At 33.5% G+C, this 21,828-nt stretch overlaps 1 pseudogene; it reads left to right on the top strand.

The window, feature by feature from the left end:
* The first annotated feature begins 20,059 nt into the window (after positions 1–20,059).
* Positions 20,060–21,532, top strand: LOC141521720 (ubiquitin-fold modifier-conjugating enzyme 1 pseudogene; annotated as a pseudogene).
* The last annotated feature ends 296 nt before the right edge of the window (positions 21,533–21,828 follow it).

Below are 21,828 nucleotides of genomic sequence, written 5' to 3'. Positions count from 1 at the left end.
ATATGTGGGTATATTTTGTATCTTGCAACTTTGCTAACATTTTCAATTATTTCCATTATTTTTTTTTTAGTTGAATCTCTAGGATCATCTGCAAAGGTGATAATTTTCTTTCTTTCTTCATGAAGTCTTCTAATTCTTTAGCTATAGCTAACATTTATAGTATGATATTGAATAATAATGGTGATAAAGTCCATTCTTGTTTCATACATAATCTTATTGGGAAAGCTTCTGATTTATCCCCATTGCATAAAATGCTTGCTAATATTTTTAGATAGATATGACCTATCATTTTTAAGATAAACTCAATTTTTTTCCTTTGCTCTCTGTTTTTAATAGAAAAGTGTGCTGCATTTTGACAAAAGGTTTTTTCTGCATCTATTGAGAAAAATCATGATTTGTTAGTTTTGTTATTGATATGATCAATTATGTTGATTGTTTTTCTAACAATGAACCAGTCCTACATTCCTGATATAAATCCCATCTGGTCATAGTATGTTATCCTCATGAAAATTAGTGTAATCTCCTTGCTAAAATTTTATTTAAAATTTTGATATCAATATGCATTGAGAAATTGGTCCATAGTTTTCATTTTATCTTTTCAATCTTGCTGGTTTAGATATAAGTAGCATGCTTGTGTCATAAAAATCGGGTAAGACTCATTTATTTTTTTAAATAGTTGATATTTTTTTTTAAATCTTTGGGAGAATTTGCTTGTAAATCCAACTGAACTTGGAATTTTTTTTCTCTTCAGGATTTCCTTAATGGCTTGTTTAATTTTTTTCCTAACATAGGGTTAATTTTTTAAAGTGTTTTTTTCAGTATTTTTTGTGCCTCTTTTAATAAGCCATTATCTTATTTTCCCTTTGCTTTCATTTTTTGCTTAATGTTTTTCTACCACTCATTTAATTTAAAAAAAAGTCATTCTTAGCTCTTCTAGGCTCTCTTATTGTGATCAGTTTTTTTTAATTTGAGGTTTTGCTTACTCCTGTTTTGATTTCATTATCTTTTTCTGAGTTTGTGTTCAATCTTCCTTACCACCAAATTAACATTTATGTTCATATTCTGTTGCTGTTATTGTTATTGTGGTTTGCTTATTTTTTCCACTCTATTTCTTGCTTTGGGACTTTTTGCTAATGTTGACTTCTATTTCCAGTGTAGGGGATGGAAGACCAATATATCAAACTTCAGATATTTTGCATGGGTGTTTTTGGAACTAGCTCTGGGAGTGTGGAAGTTTCAGTGCTTCCAAGGTGTTATTATTTGGAATATGTAAGAACTACTCTCCTAGTCTATACTCTGGTCCTTATCCAGGAAAGGGCCTGATCCCTTGGGATCATCATGATACTGCTTCTTAGGGTCCCTGAACCCTAGGGATCAAAAGTGATACTGACTGTCAGAGATCCCACTCCCTCTTGACAGAAAATGTTTCTCCCTACCCTTGAACTATGTTCCAGAATTGAGTATAGGCAATGGAGTTGTCAAACAGCTTCAGTTCCCATGTCTAGTGTTAGTATAGGGGTTCCCTTTAGTCTCTTTCTGAACAGTTGCCAGGTTCTTCATGTGGCCACTGGCTTGTTTCTTGGGTTCAGTTCTGCATCAGACTCAGGAAAGCATGGGTAGAAATAAAACAGAAATTTATTAAAAAAGGTTACAAGACATAAGGAAGGATGAGAGAGAGAGAGAGAGAGAGAGAGAAACAGTCAAGTAGTCATGGTCAGAGAAGACTGAGCTGACCCTGACCTGGAGTCCAGCTCAGGTTTTTATGCCTTGCCTCTCATTCAGAGGGCAAAAGGTGAACTCCCTTTCTCTTACTAGACCCAGAATTAGGTAGAGGGTAAAACCAAAGGAGATCATGATACAAATTTTACATTAAACAATGAATGAATGGTTAATAATGGGGAGGGTTTCCACCCAAGATTACAATTGTTTCTGTTAAAATCATAATTCTCTACTTCAAGTCAATTTATATCTCGAGTCAATTTACATCTCCACCCAAATTCTTTCTGTTGCATTCAAATTCTCTTCATCTTCCCTTGCATCACTCACATTAGTCTTTCATTACATGTTTCTGGGCCAGCCTCCAACCCCATATCACAGACTTATCTCTCTTCAAATTTCTGTTGGGCTGGAAGAATTTCTCATTCTACCCTTTTGTTAGTTCTGCCACTCCAAAATTTGGTTTGAGGCATTATTTTAAAGTTGTTTGGAAGGGAATGTTGGGAGAGCTCAGATGAGTTCTTTCTGTCTTCCTACATATTGTCTCCACCTGTGTGTTGTGTATGAATATTTTTTGATAAAGGGTAGGAAATAAAGAAAACATTTCTTGTTTAGAAACAGAAAACTATTTGGTCCATGGAATTTGGTCTGAGAGTTTGTAGCTAATTTGAAAATGTTAAGCCAAATGGGAAGATTATTACTGACCTGTCAAAAATATAATATTGAATTTGGAAACTAGATATATTTCTAGATTGAATCTCAAGCTAGGAAATGCATATCCCAACCTGCTAAGGAAGCAACCTATGGCTTACTTTTACTTTTTATTTCTATGTCTGTGGTCATTTGCTGGTTTGGTCTTTATTGATATTTAAAGCTTGATATACCTATATTGCCCAGAAAGAGAAAAAGAATAAATTATTAGTGAAGTTCTGCCCACCAAAGAAAAAATATTCAGTTTCATGAGTATACTTATTGATGTCCTTTGGCTCATGTTATGTGTGATAGTTAAGCTTACTTTGCTCTCCCATGCTGGCTTATAATTGTGATGCTGTCTTTTTCTTTCTTTCTTTCTTTTTTCTTTTTTTTCCCTCAGTGTTTTAGTTCATTACCACATCTCCTACCCACAAATCTCTTCTCATGAGCTCAGTCTCAATAACAATCTGGGAAGTGTGTGTCTGAAACCCATTCAGAACTGAGGGGAGAAAAGACTTTCTGCCTAAAGGAGGCCACTTATTTCTTCTTACTCAATATTCAGTCCTTTTTGTGGAGTTACAAAAGATGGGAATGTTTGTATAGATCAAGCATCAAAACTCAAAAGTGAGCATAGTTTCTAAATATATCCTAGAAAAAATAATTGTAATTTTAAAGAAATATAATCCTTGTCTAAGGAAGGTCCTATATGATAAATTTATTGGAGGGTATGAAATAAATGACACAGGAAGAAAAGATACACATATTTCAGTGTATATCAAAGGTATAAGGACAAATATATATATATATATATATATATATATATATATATATATATATATATATATATATGTAATATGAAACTACCAGAAATTTCTTGTTTTGCCCCTCAGTTTCAGACTCCATTTTGTGACTGGAATTTTTTTGTTTCTAAGAAAAATGTAAGAAAAATTCAGGAATTCTGATTTCTTCCCCTTCGGCAATATATTGGTCTCACTTATTCATCTGTGACCATTAATTACTTGAATTCTGGTGAGAGGAGATTGTCCTTCTCCTCAGTAGGTGGCTAACAAGTTCTCCTTCACCTCAGTGGAATATTTCAGGAAGGGGAACATTATCTTTGAATACATTTGCAGTCACCTTCATATATTCATAGGTTCAGTACTTAGGCCCCTTTGAAATCAATGTGCAAATGATATGCAAATTAGGTATCCCCAGGTTAACTGAAACAATATATTGCCACTTAAAGACCAAGTGGCTGGGAAATTTCCCTGACTAAATTCTAGCATCCTTAACCTTACTTGGCATTCTGATTAAGGCTTTCACAGCCTAATGCTCCCCAAATCATTCTTCTTCCTCTTCTACTGAATCTAATGCATTAAAAAAAAGACCATCTCTTTCTTTTTTTGGGAAGGGGGGAGTATATTAATCAGTCTCTTCCTCATATCAACAACATGATAATGAAAGACACCACAGAACACAAAAAAGAGAGTTTTGGGCTACATTCAAGTCTATTTATTAATTTTCACATCATGTCCTTTGGCCTCCCTCTCTGAAATCATTTCATCAAAATCTAAATATGACTTGAATGACTTATCTTTGAATACTAGTTATTGACATTTGTCAGTGTTTTGCTTTCCTTTATCACACACTTTTATCTACTATTTCTTATTTACAGAGGCTATTAAATATCTTCTGAATTTTGACAATAAAAACTGGGGACAAAACAGTCCTTCCCAACTTCTGAACTGCAAACTAGATAGAATTACACTTGGCATTTGACTACTCAGCTTTTGAAGTCAAGTATGAAAATCTCCATTTTAAAATCTCCATTCAAAAAGATCTGGTCCATCCCAGTTGACTAGGTTTAAGAGTTGGTTTGTTTATTTTTCCCAGGTTTTTTTTAATATCATGACCTGATTACTGATAACAGATTCATATTCTAAAAGAATAGTTTTGAAGTAGAATTCACACATATAACATTTTATAATTTCAGAGCACTTTCACTCTTATTTTATCTTCAAAACAATTATGTGAATTAAATTGGTATCATTATTCCAATACTACAGATGAGTAATCTGATGCTGAATGAAACAAAATGATTTGCCTCTCTTAATTTGAAGGACCCAGATTCAAGCTCTATTTTTCAAGTCAATAGCTAGTGCACTTTTCATTACATCAAGAAGTGCTCTAGATGTAGGAACTTTATTTTATTCATATTTATTTACTCTTTTTCTCATGTGGATTTGGAAAGTTATACTCTGAAAAGCTGTTGAAAAAATAGGTTTTCACCCAACACTGCAGAAGGGCAAATATCATTTTGATTTTCAATAATTATAGAAATATATGGAAATTATAGACAAATAACTTTGATTTTCTTTGACTCTTGGAAAAATCTAATGGACACTATTCAACGGATAGTTACTTAAGAGCTATAAAATAATAGTGAGCAGAACGAGTCACTATGACTTTATCAAGGCAAACTAGATATAACAATGCCTTTTTTGAATGTCATTTAACTTTTTTATTAAACAAAGAGCATGGGTGTGTTTGTGTATGTATGTGTTTGTTTGTGTATTTAGAGCATGAAAAATTATGGGTTTGATAATAGTTCATTTGGAACTAGTTGAAAGGATGAACCTCAAGAAAGAACACTTATAGGTTAGTGATAACTTGTAAGAAGGCCATTAGTGAATTAACCCAGGGATCTCTGGTTACCCAGATATAATTTAACATTTTGTATCAGTGATTTACAAAAAGACATAGATAAAATGCTTATGAAAGTTGCAGAATGAAACAAGTTAGCTAAGAAGATGGATAACAGAATAAAAATCTAGAATGTTAGATCTAATTTATAGAATAGAACTTTAAAAGGATAAATTCAGCATTATATAGATTTTTAAAAAAATCTAATTTACAAATATCAGATCAAGTATTTTATTTATTTATTTGTTTGTTTGTTTGTTTGTTTGTTTAATTTGGACATATGCACATATACTCTTTTGTAGTATAAAAGTAGTTGTAATTAACACTGAGGGGGTACCTACCAATTACAGAATGACTGAGCAAATTATTTTGTAGGAATGCAATGGAATGTAAATGATACAACTAAGTGACACAATGGATAGAATGATGATCTTGGATCAGTCTTCTTCATCTATAAAATAAGCATAAGAATGAAAAGAAAAACTACTCCAGTATCTTTGCAAAGAAAACCCCAAATGAAGGTTTATATTTGACTGAAAATGACTGAACAATAATAACAATCAAATATTATTGTTGATAAGCCATCACGGATAAAAAATGGGTTTGCAGAAACCTTTGAATACCTGTATGAACTGATGCTAAGTAATGCACCTTGTACCAGGAGAACAATTTATTTTAAAATAATCACATTACAAAGAGAGATATATTTAAAGACTTAAGAAGTTATATTTTAGAGGACTGATGAACAATGCCTACCCTTTTCTTCATAGAAATATGATGAACTCAAAGTTCAAAATGGGACCTATTTTTTGACATCATCAATTTGAAAACTTAGTGTATTTATTATTGATATTTGTTGCTAGGATTTCGTTTTTCCCCCTTTTCCCCTCTGAATGAGAAAGAACATAAATTAAAATATAAAAATGGGGATTATAATCCATTCTGAATTCTATATGAATTAACACTGTGATGAGACTGCTGAAATATATGGTAATGTTTTTATTGTATTAAAAATTAAAAAGACAGGATAGGGCTAGCAAGGTGATTGAACTACCTTATACTGTCTTGGTTAGACCATATCTAGGCACCATATTTTTAATAAAGAAATTGATAACTTGGCACCATCTAGAGGAAAGCAACTGGGATTGGTGAAGGACTTTGAGATCATGCCATATGAGGATATTGAACTGATATTAATTAATCTGAAGAAGAAAATATATAAGGAGAACATTATATGGACTTAGTGTCAGGAATAATTGAATTTAAATTCTGCCTCTGGAACTTTCAAGTCTTAGTACCTTTTACTAGACCCTTAGCCTTGCCTGTGCCTCAGTTTCCAATTCTATAAAATGAGTAGATTGGACCCCAAAGGGAACCAAAAATCCCTTTCAGGTTTAGTTTCCTATAGTACTGAGTATTTCAAGGATTGTCTTGTGGGAAAAAGGTCAACAATAGTCCTAATAACCCCAGAAGGCAGAACCAGGACTAAATATTGTACAAAACTAGTCTATACATAATTAAAAACCCCATCAACAAAAACAGCAGCATTCTAACAATCAATTGGAGTCATTCTTAAATGGAATGGACTACCTCAGTAGATGGTATGTTCCATTTAACTGGAGGTCTTTAAGGAAAGTCTGGGTAATCACTTCTCAAATGTGTTATGGAGGGATTGGATTATGAGACTTCTGAAGTTTCTTGTACTCCAGACTGTGATCTTATTGATGGCATATTTGCTTATTCTAATCACAAAGGAAAAAAAAATAGCGATGCATAAATATTGAGTTCACCCAACCTGAAAATGCCCTGATAGTAGTGAGTTCTGGGGAAGGGGAGATCATTATTCTAAGTAGTAACCAAAGTGGAGAAAGAAAATGAAAACAGCAATGGGACTTCAAAAACAGAATGGTCATAACTTATAATTTTCTCCTTTTAAGTTTCTTTCTTTACAAAATGAAACCCAGACATGGATAATAAGATGATGAAACATCTGAACTACTAAGATATGCTCACCTGCCATTCCTGTCAGCATTTCTAGAAATGAAACAATGATACAGTATAGGTCTACAGTAAAATAGATCTATCTTAACAAAACAAGGAAATGTTGAAATCTAACTCCCTTCAATGTTTCCCAAGCTGCCTCTAAAATACTCATCTCTGGGATATTCAAAGTTAGGTTTGATTATCATCACAATTAATCATATTTCTATAGAGTTTTGATATTTAAAAGCATTTCCTTACAAAAAAATGGACTTAGTTTGTGGAACTAAATATCATTCTTAGTTTAGAGATAAAAACCTTAGGTTTTGAGAACCTGAGTAATTCAAGGTCACACATTGAATATCAGAACTGTCATTCTAACTGATCTGGCTTTCCCACTTGCAAGGTCTGTGACTTTGGGTGTGTCACTTAACTTTTCAAGTCCCTTTACTTCTAAAATTAGATAGTTGGACTAGTTGATATGAAAGGTTGCTATAGATCTAAATCACCGGAGCTCTCACAGTCTCTGAAAGCACTGACATTTTGCAATTCCTGAATCATTCTTGAGCTTTTGAATTTGTTGGGAATTTTATATGTCATGGCAGTCATCAAAAAGTTTGGAAACAATTAGTTACATAAGAAGATCTGTTTTAAAAAAAGAAATTCTTAAGGCTTAACTAATGAGGTTACAGTAAGCAGATGTATGCCAAAGAAAAGATGATTTTTTAAAAATGCATTCTAAAAAGGGAAAAATAAACAACAGGATATTGTGTAGAGAAGGGGGATTTGTATAGAAGATCAATTTAAATCGCTTATTTTCTCAAAATTACATTTCTTTCCTTGCACTCACAATTGGGAACAAGTTCTAGGAAATAATTCTTAAGTGTAGGAGGAGGCAGACTGAAGTCTTTTTCCTCCCCAAATCAGCTGCATAAACAGCTCTTAACAAGAAGCCTTCCTTTTTGTGCATGAAAGTTTGCACTTCATTACCCTTAATTGCATGCTTCAAAAGGTATTCTTTGTAAATGCATATTGAATGCAGTAGAATATAAAACATTGGTTTTTCCATGCCTGCTAACTGCATTTGACTCTTATCCTCAACTCTGAGTTCATCCACTGACTCTTCCAAGGATAAACTAAACAGGTCTCAAAGACTTAGTCTATTTCTTGGGACAATATTCAGTTACTTTAGCGATTATGAATTTCACTAATGTGAGTATTCCCTTCAGTGATGCAGATGGTAAGACATCTTATACAATTCTTGCCCAGTTCCTCCCATTAGTTCACCAAAAGTGTTCCATTTAATATGCTAGAGGTCTTCTGGTTTTCCTCAAATTTCAGCTATCACAATACAGCATTTGGATTGTCCTTAAATTATCTTTCATTTTATTTTCTCATTTTACATTTTTTATCATCAACTTTTTTTTAGGTTTTTTTTTTTTTTTGCAAGGCAAACGGGGTTAAGTGGCTTGCCCAAGGCCACACAGCTAGGTAATTACTAAGTGTCTGAGACGGGATTTGAACTCAGGTACTCCTGACTCCAAGGCCGGTGCTTTATTCACTACACCACCTAGCCACCCCATATAATCAACATTTTTAAAAAGACTTATTTTTCCAGCTACATGAGAAGGTAATTTTTCTACATTCATCCTTTTGCAAGCTTTCAAGATCTACATTTTTCTATTACCCTCCTTTCTCTTCACACCCCCTATGTCAGCAAACAATCTTATATAGGTTGAAACTGTACAATCATGTTTAATACATTTCCATATTAATAATGTGAAAAAAGGAATTAGAATTAAGGGGGGGGATTATGAGAAAGAAAGACAAAAACACAAAAATATTTTAAAAGCATAGTATGCTTTGCTCTACATTTGGACTTCATAGTTTTTTTATTCTCTAGATTTGGATATCATTTTCTATAACAAGTCTTGCAGGATTGTCTTTGATCACTGAATTTCTGATAGGAGCTGTGTCCATCATAGTTGATCATCTCATAATGATACTGCTAATATGTATAATGTTCTCCTAGTTCTGCTCACTTCACTTAGCATCAGTTCATGGAAGTCTTTCCAGACTTTTCTCCTTTGAAGAAGAAGAATAAGCGTCTGATGATTAAGTCCATTTTGATGCATTAAGGTCCATTTTGATGCATTACTGCTACAGTTAATTTAAAATTTCATATAAAATTGATATGATCTGTGTTGTTATCATTTCTCCCATCCATTTCCTACTTTTAAAGACAGAAGAGTTGTTCTAATTTAATATAATTTTTTCTTCTTATATTCAAGCTTTGTATTAATCTTTCTCTTTATTCTTACAAGATAGTGATCTAGCTATACACAAAAGATTGATTCAAGCTTCAAGATTCAAGATTTAAGGCTTTCCCATGAGTGAAATGTAGAAAATCTAATCAAAATCTAATGCTAATGTTCTTTTAGCACCCATTATTTTCAATATGTTAGAATTATCTCAAATTATTTATGATTTCAGTCAAAAATCATTTATTAACCAGTTATTTTATTCTGGGAACTATGCTAAGTACTCAGGATACAAATATAAGCAAAAAAAGAAAGATAGTTCTTGCCCTCAAGGAGCTTGTGTTCTACTGGGAAAAGTCAACATGTGAAAGAAAACCTAAAAAGTAGCAGTGGATAGACATTAAAGGAATTTCATGATTACTGTCCACAGAATTCAGGAATACTGGTCTGGGATCCTTACTTAAAATAAAGATTTTGGAAGCAGATGAACAGTGAAGAAATGATTTATAGGAGTAAAAATTGTAGTCAAGAGACAAATTAAAGCATGATGACATACTCTATTTGTTAATATAAAGTTTCTGTTAGGTATATATATACCTTTAAATCTCTCTGATTTCCTTTTCCTAAATCCACATTTCCTAAAATAAACCATCCTTATCTAAGCCACTTTTACATTGAAGCTACTGAATATCAAAATAATTTGATTAATTTTGAAGAGTTTCATGGAAATCCTTCATAGAAGTTCTCTATCTCTGTGGCCTCCATGTAAGGTATTATCTCATTAGAAATCATTTTACTTTTATGGTTCTTTCTTTGCAAAGATAATAAGTGATGAATTGTTGATAAAAACTTGCCCTACTGGCTGACCAATTCTCCTAAAAGAAATACATTTTTCTTTCCTTAGCTAAGATAGTTCTCAGAAAATAAATATGATCTGTTTCCGGTATCATATTCTATATCTTTCTAGCATGGTAATTCCTGACAAAACTTGTTCTTCCCTGATAGAGTTTTTGAGAATTCAAGGTCACCTTTATAACTTGATAACCCAACAGAATAGGATGTAATAAGGAATTAGGAAGATAAATAGACCATGATAATATTTAGAAGGAACTCTACTTCCTGAAAATGGATTTTGATTACATACTAATGGAGGAAATACTACACAAAGTCAGATAAGACTGTTCTCAAACTTAGGCTGTGTGGGAAACTGAAAAAAGTGATAAAATTTGAGGGATACTCACAAACTCTATATTTCAAAAAAAATCTCTTTTCCTGACACAAAGACAAAATTTAGGAAAACCCCCATCATTACAACCATTATCCAAGCACCTTCTCTAACGTGAATGCTTTTTATGAGATCTTAACTGTAGTAAAGTACTATGTTGCAGTATGACTAGAGCTTATTGTTTGTTTATATCCCCAGTACTTAGGATAGTTCCTGGAATACAGTAACTGGTTAATAAATGACATTTGTAAGATTAGAAAATTACAGTACTGGAAGTTTTTGTCGAGCTGGAAGGGTTTCAAATAAGTCTTGATAAGTAACTGTATTATTTGATCTTTAAGGACTAACTTCATTAAGCTTTACTTTCTTAGTTTAAAAATTGCCAATTCATATCCTTTGACCTTTTATCATTTGGGGAATGACTTACAACCTTATAAATTTAATGCAGTTGTCTATATATCTTAGAAAAAAGAGACTTTTGTCAGAACTCCCAGTTATGAAGATTGCTTCCCAACTTTCTGCTTTTCTTCTAATTTTGTCAGTATTGATTTTATTAGTTCAAAAACTTTCTAATATTATATAATCAAAATTATTCATTTTATAGTTTATAATATACTCTATTTCATATTTATTCATGAATTTGTCCCCTTTCTATAAATCAGATAGATAATTCCTTGGTCTATTAGTTTATCCATGGTGTCACCCTTTATGTCCAAATGCTGTACTCATTTTGATCTTGTTTTGGGCACAGAGTGCAAGATGTGGGTCTATGCGTAGTTTTTGGCATATTATTTTCCAGTTTTCCCAAAATTTTTGTGAAATAGTAAGTTCTAAACCCAGAAGCTACTGTCTTTGGATTTGTCAAACAGTAGATTACTGTAGTCATTTACTGAGGTTTCTTTTGAACTTATCCTAATCCATTACTCTATTTCTTAATCAGTATAAGGCAGTTTTGATGAATACTGCTTTATAGGATAGTTTTAGCTCTGGTAGAGCTAGGCCACACTCCTTTATATTTTTTTTCCATCAGTTCCCTTGCTATTCTTTTGTTGCTCCAGATGAATTTGTTATTATGTTTTCTAGCTTGGTAAAATAATTATTTAGTACTTTGATTGATATGGCATTGATTAAGTAATTTAATTTGAGTAGAATTGTCATTTTGATTATATTAGCTCAACCTAACCATGAGCAATTGACATTTTCCCAATTATTTATATCTGACTTTATTTGGGTGAGAAGTGCTTTATAATTGTGTTCATTCAGTTTCTGGGTTTGTCTTGGAAGGTAGATGCCAAAGTGTTTAATGTTGTCTACAGTTAGTTTAAATGAAATTTCTCTTTCTATCTCTTGTTCTTGGGCTCTGTTGTTCATATATAAAAATGCTGATGATTTATGTGGGTTTATTTTATCCTGCTACTTTGCTGAATTTATCAATTGTTTCAAGGAGTTTTTAAGATGATTTACTTGGGTTCCCTATGTATACTATCATACCATTTGCAAAGAGTGAAACCTTTGTTTCCTCATTGCTAATTCTGATTCCTTCAATTTCTTTATCTTCTCTTATTGCTAGATCTAACATTTCTAAAACTTCATTGAATAGTGATGTGATAATGAGTATTCTTGTTTCACCCCGATCTTATTGGAAATGCTCCAAGTTTATGCCCATTACATACAATATTTGTTGATGATTTTAATTAGAATATCAATTTATTATTTTAAGGCAAATTCCATTTATTCCTTAACTTTCTGGTGTTTTTAATAGAAATGCATGTTGCTTTTTATCAAAGGCTTTTTCAGCATCTATTGAGAAAATCATATGATTTCTGTTGGTTTTGCTACTGATATGTTAAATTATGTTAAATATTTTCCTAATATTGAACCATCCCTGCCTACCTGGTATGAATGGTATGATGTATTATGCTAGCGGTAACTTGATATAATCTCATTGCTAAAATTTTATTTAAGAGTTCTGGATCAAAATCTTTCATTTGTCTGTAATTTTCTTTGTATGCTTTGCTTCTTCCTGGTTTAGGAATCAGCACCATGTTGGTGTCATGAAAGGAATTTGGTAGAACTCCTATTTTTAAATAGTTTATATAGAACAAGAATTAATTGTCCCTTAAATGTTTGGTAGAATTCACTTGTAAATCCATCTGGATTTGGAGACTTTTTCTTAGGGAATTTATTCATGGTTTCTTCGATTTCTTTTTCTGCAATGGTGTTACTTAAGTGAACATATGGGGTTAGAAGAAATGATACTGGGATACCCTGAAGGTCTCATTGAAGAACATTAGATTGCTTGTACACCTTGGGAGTCACTGGTATGGGACTGCCCAGCATGGCATGCCTTCATCAGTGAGGGTGCTGCACTCTATGAGGAGGGCAGAATTGAAACAGCTCAAAGGAGACATAACATTTGTAAGATTAGAGTACCCACCCAAGGTGTTCATATGGACTATTTGTGCCCAACTTGTTGTAGAGCATTCCGAGCTTTTATTGGTCTGATCAGTCATAGTCAGACACACTGTAATTTATCCCAAATATAGTGATGTCATTTTGGTCTTCTTTGATAATGAAGGACAGCAATCAACCAATCAACCATTTAAGTATATTATTTCCTCTTCTGGTTAATGGACAGTTTTATTTTTGGAAATATTCATCTATTTCATTCAGGTTATCCCATTTATTGACATCAAGTGCAGCAGAGTAGCTCTGAATTATTTCTTAATTTTCTCCTCATTAGTGGCTAATTCACCCTTTTCATTTTTGATACTGGTAATTTGGTTAAGTTCTATCTCATTTAAAAAAAATAAGATTAACCAAAGGTTTATCTATTTTGTTGACTTTTTTATAAAACCAGTGCTTAGTTTTATTTAGTAGATCAATAGATTTTCTTGCTTTTGTTTTTATTAATATCTCCCTGGATTTATTTGTTATTTTTATAACTTATTTAGTTGTATACCCAATTCATTAATCTCTTCTTTTTCTATTTTATTCATATAGGCATTTAGAAATATAAAGTTTCCCCTCAAAACTACCTTGGCTGCATCTCATAAATTTTGGTATGATGTCAGATTACTGTCATTTTTTAAATTAATTATTGATTATTTCTATTATTTGCTGTGGATCTACTCATTTTAGATTGTTATTCAGTTTCCAGTTATGTTTTGGTTTATCTTTTCATGACCTTTTACTATTGCAATTTTTATTGCATCATAGTCTGAGAAGTGTGGATTTATTTGTCTTTCTGAATTTGATTATAAGGGTTTTTTTTTTCTCATAACACATAGACAATTTTAATATAGGTGACAAGTACTGCCAAAAAAATAGGTATATTCTTTTTCTATTCCCATTATATTTTATCAGAGTTCTATGATATCTTAGTTTTCCTAAGATTCCATTCACTTTTTCACTCCTTTTTTTTTAATTTTGTGGTTAGATTTATCTAGTTCTAAGAGAGGAGGTTGAGGTCTACTATTATTAAAGTTTCACTATCTAAGTCTCCTTGCAATTCGCTCAGCTTTTCCTCTAGGAATTTGGATGCTTTACCACTAAGTGCATATATGTTTAATAATGATATACTGCATTACCAATTGTGCCTTTTAAAAAGAAGTATTTCCTTCCTTTTTCTTTTTAATGAGATCTATTTTGCTTTTACTTTATCTGAGAGCAAGATGGCTAACCATGATTTTTTTTCTTCAGCTGAAGCATGGATTATTTGCTCCATCCTTTCCCTTTTCCCTCTGTGTATCTCTCTACTTCAAATGTGGTCCTTGTAAACAACAGTTTCTGATTTATAATCCATGCTGCTATCTGCTTCTGTTTTATGAGACAATATATCCCATTCACATTTACAGTTAAGATGACTAATTCTGTATTTCCCTCCATGCTATCTTTCTCCATTTACATTTTTTTCTTTCCTTTCCTCTTAGTCCATCTCACCAAAGGTTACTTCCTTTCCACTTTAAGTTTTCTTTTAAAATTTAACTTCATTTTATCAGTCCCTTATTCCATTATCTTTCTCTTCCCCTTCCTTGTAGAGTAACATAGATTTTTTTTTTAGGATTTTGCAAGGCAATGGGGTTAAGTGGTTTGCCCAAGGCCACACAGCTAGGTAATTATTAAGTGTCTGAGGCCTGATTTGAACTCAGGTGCTCCTGACTCCAGGGCTGGTGCTCTATCCACTGCGCCACCTAGCCACCCCCATAGATTTTCTTAAACTCAAGCGGGACTGTATTATATTCCCTCTCTGGCCAAATCTGTTAGATAGAATTTACTCAGTGTTCACACCCTCTGTTCTTTCCCTATAAAATTATAAATCTTTGTGCCTGTTCACCTGGTGTTATTTGTTAGTCAGGTACTATTAATTAAATATCATCACAGCTTGATTAATTGATTGTTTGATAAACTTAAATTGTTATCAAAATACCATAACAGATTGACTGATTGCTTGATTGTTTGATAAGCAACATTGCCTCAAGTCACTAAGTACCCTCCCTTCTTTGATCTCATTAGAAGTACACTTTTCAAGAGTCTTGAATTACATCAAACTATAATCATTTGTTCTTTACCCCCTTTTCAAGTACCCTCCAAAGACACAATCATCAAGAGCCAAAGTATCACACAAAGTCAAATCATTTCCTGAACTATTTGTACCCCTCCCCATCAAACCTATTTTCTCCTATACTTTACTCCCCTTCCCCACCCAAAGTACTTAATCCCTTGGTAAGTGAAGTAAGTTTTAAGTTAAACCCTGATTTAATTAACTATAAGAATATTAAAGGGCTCTAAGTACTAGGAGGCTCTGAATGACTCTCTTGAAAACTTTACTGTAAATTATAAATTGTAAATTATGAGATTGTAAATTATGGGAGACACTGACTCAGGACCCCCCTGCTTAGGATGCCCTCATCAGAGAAAGTGCTAAGATTTGTCAGCACAGCAGAACTGAAGTGGGTCAAAGGATACTTAAGACATTTAATTTTGGAGTTAGCACCCTTGTTTTTCATCAGGGTTTTTTGTGTCAAACATGGTGATGTCATCTTTGACCTCTTCAATGTAGAGACAAGATTCAACCATGCCAATATCCTTTAGGTTCATTGTCTTCAATTATATCCTACCCTTTAATTATCCTAAGAGAAGTAAAGTTCTAAAGATTTAGAAAGAATTTGATGGTCTTGATTAATTGATTATTTTCTTGATTATTTTCTTTTGTTCTTTCCTCACTCAAATATGAGGTATGACTTTCCTGAGTGATAAACTACATGGAAATTTTCAAACCATTTTCTTTGACTTTGCCTCTTATTAACAGTTCTGCTAATGCAAATCGGCTGCAACCCCCCAATTATAGAAGTGGATTGAATTTGATGGAATATCTTTTTTCCTTCAGCTTTTCACTTACGTTTCCTTGTATCGCTTGAGTTATTTGGTGATTGAATGCTCTGTTCAGTTCTGGTCTTTTTGTCAGGAAATTCTGGAAGTCCTCTATTTTCTTCAATATCCATCTTTTCCCATAGACATTCTATGCTAAATTTTGCAGGGAGGTAAATTCTTGGATTTAATCCCAATTCCTTTGCCCTCTGATATATATTATTCCAGATCCTCTGGTTCTTCAGTGTTGAGGCTCATAGGTCCTGTGTGAATCTGATTGTCTTTCCTTTGTATTTAAATTGTTTCCTTTATGCTGCTTGCAGTATTTTCTGTTTTATTTGAGAATTCTGGAATTTAGCTATAACAACTTCCCTTGAACTTTTAATCCTGTGCTCTTTCTGGTTTTAAGTTAAACAGTGGTTACATTGTCTTCTTGTTCTAGCAAATTAGGACAGTTTTACCTGATGATTTCCTGCAAGATGTTTTCCAGGTTCTTTTTTTGATCTAGACTTTCTAGTATTCTGATGATTCATAGATTATCTCTTCTGGTTCTATTTTCCAAGTTATTCGTGTTTCCTAAAAGGTACTTCTTTTTTTCTTCAAATTTTTCAACACTTTTATTTTGTTTGATGTATTCTTGCAGTCTCATAGATTCACTTGATTCTATTTGTTCAATTCTAATTTTTAGGGTTTTACTTTCTACAATAACCTTTTATGTTTCCTTTTTAAAAGTGTTAAATTCTCTGGTCAATTTTTCATAATTTTCCTGCATGATTCTCATTTCTTTTCCCATTTTTCTTCTTCCTCTCCTCTTTGCTTTTTAAATTTGTTTTTAAGTTCTTCTATGAACTTTTGGATTTGAGGCCTATTTATGGACTCTGAGAGTTCTCTTGTGAGTGATTTTTCACTGGTTTCTTCTTCCGACATGGCATTGTTATCATCTTTATATGCAAAGTAGTTTTCTATAGTGAGCGCTCTTTTGGCTCATCTTTGTTGTTTTAACTCTGCTCCTGGGGTATAGACTATAGATCCAAGATTTTTTGTGGGGACTGAGGTATGAACTTTTTGTTGGCCAAGATGTTGTTTATGCAGTCTGAGCCCTGCCTTGCATTTGCTCCTTTGTTTCCAGATTCTGACTTAGCAGTAGTTTGTTTCCAATCCAGTCCTGGTGTTCCCAGGGTTTACACTTTGTTTAGGGCTGTGACCTTCCCTGCTAACTTGCTACCTAGCTGCTGAAACTTCTGTTGTTTTCAAGCTGTTGGGATCTGGACTGTACTGTGGCTAAAACTTTCCACTGGTTTTTCAGCTATCCTGCCTCCTGGGCTTTCCTTCCCCTTTCCCCCCACAGAGACATATCTTCTATTGAAAATCCTCCATGATATCTACCATTGAAAACTTCTTTGGATCTTCTCTTTTTCTTGGTGAGATCTGTAACTTGAATGTCAGTTCAGAGGCTTCATTTATCTTTGGTGGGGCAAAGCTCTGGGAGCTTGTTAACTTCATGCCACTATCTTGGCTCCACCCAGAAGTGTCTTTCCTTCCTTTTCAAAATGTATAGATCACTTTTCTCTTAGGCAATCATAGAAATGAATAGGATAGTTTACTGTCAATATGTCATCTATGCATTCATATACTTTTATGAATTTATTTTATATTTTCTCCTCATTTATAACTAGAGGCAATGTCAAAATACCTTCAGTGCCATAGGGTTACAGTCTAGGAAAACATCCCTTATGGGAAGAGATTCCTAGTAGTACCTCTTTCACAATACATTTTCATTAAGGATAAGGAGAGGTGAAGTATGGATTCAGGAAGAGGGACCTGAGGACAAGAAAACAGTATTAGAAACAAAGAAGAGACTAAGTCAAAAGAAAAGTTAGATTTCCAGTGTAGTTCATTATGCAGACATCAATAAGTTTTGGCTCTGACTATTAGGGAAATGTTGTATAGTATGGTAACTTTAAAAAATTGTACCAAAATTAACATTGAAGTAGTCATCAGAATAGAGGGGCTGAATATGGGGTTTAAGTCATAATCAGAAAATAGAAGATAGCCATATAGGTCATTATAGTCATAGTGATAAGTAGTGAAGGACTTTCAAGCTATTCCTTAATCCAAACTGGAGAACTCTCTGGAGCCACAATGATATAATGATGATGATGATGATGATGATGATGGTAATCGTTATGATGCTGATACTAAGTAGTATATTGTTGTTCTTTAAATTTTACAAAGCTTTAGACAATCAAGCACTCTAGGAAAGAGTAGACATCACATTTTACATATATATGTACATATATGGATCAAGACAGTTATGAATTTTAAAGTTACTGTTCAGCTGTTTCATTTGTGTTCAACTTTTTGTGATCCCAGTGGGAGTTTACTTGGCAAAACCATTGCAGTGGTTTTCCATTTTCTTCTTTAGTTGATTTTACAAATGAAAAACTTGTGACTTGGTCAGAGCATTACCACTATAAATTGTCTGAGGCTGAATTTGAATTCCAGGCCTCATATCATGTCCATCACACAACTAACTGGCCTTACTAAGTTCTGTTTCCTCCTACTATATAGGAGTGTTGGACTGCTGAAGGATGTTCATATATTATAATTCTAGTATAAAAATAGGACAGTGTACTCTTTTTTTTAAAGAGACAAAAAAATAAGTTCCCTTCATTTTTATTTATGTTGCTTTGAGCCTTAATTAAATATTTTGTTTTGGTTTTGTTATTGGATATTTGTATTTTTGGTATAACAATACACTAATATATAATAAACATGTAGACCATAAAGTGAATATCTTTGGCTTCCAAGCAGTCATGTGGAAACTGCCAATTAAGGGGTGCTATAGATGATATTCCATATATTTTATACATCCCATGTAAAAGAAGATTTCCTTTTATTTAGTCAAAAATGAATCTATTTTAGACTATAGTGTTTTAATTCTAGGGTTGGCTAAACTTCCTCACATGCTATGCCTTCCCAGAAATCCTCACCAGTAATTTTGGTGTCTTGGAGTAATAGAAACAACACTGGATTTTAATTCAAAATAAAATGCTGGCACTAAAAATTATTCCAACAATGAATGACTTTCATGGTCACATAGGTGCTAAATAGAAGGGTATAAATGTAAAAAAAGGATTAGTGATAGATTTAGTATTAAAATGGATTTAAATCTTGCTGCTATTAGAAACTACCTAGGTAAATCTGGGTAAATCACTTTGTCTCTGCCCTTCATTTTCTATTCCAATAAAATTGGGGATTAGACTTAATGAAGTCTCCCACCCCTTCCAGAAGTATCTCTATGATCCCAAGATCAATACCTTTTGTATTACTTCATGTAGTCAGGGTCATTGTTAAAAAAATACTAAGTTTCTAGATGGCAGATTTAGGCTAACCTCTTACTCAACAAGCATTTATGAAATACTACTACTATGCTATGCATTAAATATGTTTTCAGACAATGGAGTGCAAATTTATAGGTAAGACAGTTCCAACACTTAAAGAATTTATATTCTTGAGGGAGAGAAGAGAGGCAGTAGAGGTACACCATATTTATCAGCATGTAAATATACAACATATGGAAAATGCAAAATGATTCAAAGATGGGGGAAGCATTAAGTATTACAAGGATCAGTAAAGTTTGATTGAAAGAGATGAACCTTGTTGACCTTTGGAGGAACTTAGGGATTTCCTAGACTAGAGATGATAGTTACTAAATTAATGGAAGAAAGACACTTTTCCCAATATCCTTATGGATCTGTGATGTCTTTCTTCCCATATACTCTTTGCCTCGTAAGTTAAAATTCATCCGTGACTTATGATGAAATATTGCATATATCCACTGTGGCTGAAAGAAATTAACTCCAATAGTCAGTCCTCTATGATAAGTTTCTCTCAACTTAGCTAGGCTGCTCATTAGAAAAGGAATAAAATCGATTACTGACCTCACATTTAGACCTCTTTTAGAGGCAGAACCTGCCAGGACTTGTGCTCTATAAGCTTGTACTTTGAGTATCTAGAGACTCCTTCAAATCATAGCAAAGCATTGCAGAAAAATTTAGTGGAGGTATCAAAGAGATACAATAAATAATTTCCAACTTTGTGAACTGACATGACCTCACTCAAACATGAGGTAAGACTTTCCTGAATGATGAACCACCTGGAAATTTTCAAACCATTTTCTTTGACTTGTGCCCCTTATTAACAGTTCTGCTAATGCAAATAGGCTGCAACCCCCCAATTATAGCAGTGGATTGGGATGAATGCTGCACAGCCTTTGCTATTCACAATTTGGTGTATCTGCCATCTACTTGATCATTTTTGAATCATCAACTCCATCTTTATGTTAAATTAACAATTTAACAGCTGCTTTCATCAAAGTTCTTTTGTGTCTGTCAACATGATACTGTCATTTTTTTTCCTTAAATGCAATTTTCAAGATCATTGCTATGCCTTTTTAGTATCAGATTAGTGATTTGCATGCTCATTCAATTTGTATACAAATGTTCAGGCTTTTATATACCCTCCATGCAGCATGGAACACCCTCCACATCTTGAAAGAAGTATTTCCCCTTCTTTGCATTCCTGTATTACGTTTCCATTTCATTAAGGATAAGGAGAGGTGAAGTATGGATTCAGGAAGAGGGACTGAGTACAAGAAAACAGTATTAGAAACAAAGAAGAGACTAAGTCAAAAGAAAAGTTAGATTTCCAGTGTAGTTCATTTTAGCTTAGAAACATACTTGGAAAAAGAATTATGTCTGGGCAACTAAAGTATTTTTTTCTGCCCATTTCATCTTGTTAATTTTTCAAAAGAGTATAAGGTAAAGGTTGTCTTATTCTGAGTTTTCTCTTTAGTGGAGCTTACTTTCAAGGGCAGTCAGCAAGTTGATTGATAAATATTTATTAAGTATTTATTAAGAGCCAGGCACATGTTAGTATAATAGGGGTCTAACCCATGAACAAAGAACCATAGAGGATGTCCCTAAAAATAGAGAGGTTGAGAATCCTGCATCTAGTAGGAGAGAATCATAATGAAATAGAAAAGAAACTGTAACATTTGAAGGCATTCAAACTGCTCTGTTGAAATCGCTTTCCTCATGCCCTAATCTAAGATATGTACTAGGCTACCGGGTGTGTTGTGTCCGAGATCCTGGTGATGAAAACAAATCCTAGCCGGGGATCGGAGTTGTGGGTGCAATGACTCAAGGAAGAATACCAGGCCCTTATACGGTATGTGTAGATTATCAAAAATGCAGACAATGATTGGTTTTGACTGAAGTCCAAAAAGGAAGAGACCCAATGGTTTAAAAATGCTGCTACATCCATGATCTCCTTAAGTATAAGTTTGACCTCAAATTTGATATCCTGATAACATCCCTCTACTGTACCAGAGATTGCTATCCCTGAACTAGATGAAAAGATGCCAAAGATGTATGGGGGTGGCAAAATATGCCTAATGGAACACGTTAAACCCTTGTGGGCTAGAAATGTGCCTAAATTTGGACTGGCTCATCTCATGGGTTGGGCAGTGGAGATCCCAGATCTGATCCAGAAAGGGATGATCCAGTAGAAAGAGAAGTAATGCCTCTGCCTGAACTTCTGATAGACTTGGCTCTTGCCTCCTTCAGCCATGCACCATCTACCTTCATCTGCCCAACTGATAACACTGAACCTTCTCTGCCTTTTGCCATGAAGTTGCAGTGACTAGGCCTCTAGGTTACATTGCTATAAATGAGTTTTTCCCCTTACTATATGCTGGGACTTATAGTCTGGCATCCCTTGGAGACAGGGCTGAAAGCAACTGGCAGATATTGGGACCATGATTCCACCACTTTCCTACTCCTTGAAAAGATGTGAGGATCCTGGAAAGATGCAACA

The sequence above is a fragment of the Macrotis lagotis genome, chromosome 1 (assembly GCF_037893015.1).
Source record: "Macrotis lagotis isolate mMagLag1 chromosome 1, bilby.v1.9.chrom.fasta, whole genome shotgun sequence".
Taxonomy (NCBI): domain Eukaryota; kingdom Metazoa; phylum Chordata; class Mammalia; order Peramelemorphia; family Peramelidae; genus Macrotis; species Macrotis lagotis.
The sequence above is the reverse complement of the archived record's forward strand: the minus strand, read 5'-3'. Positions and strand labels throughout refer to the sequence as shown.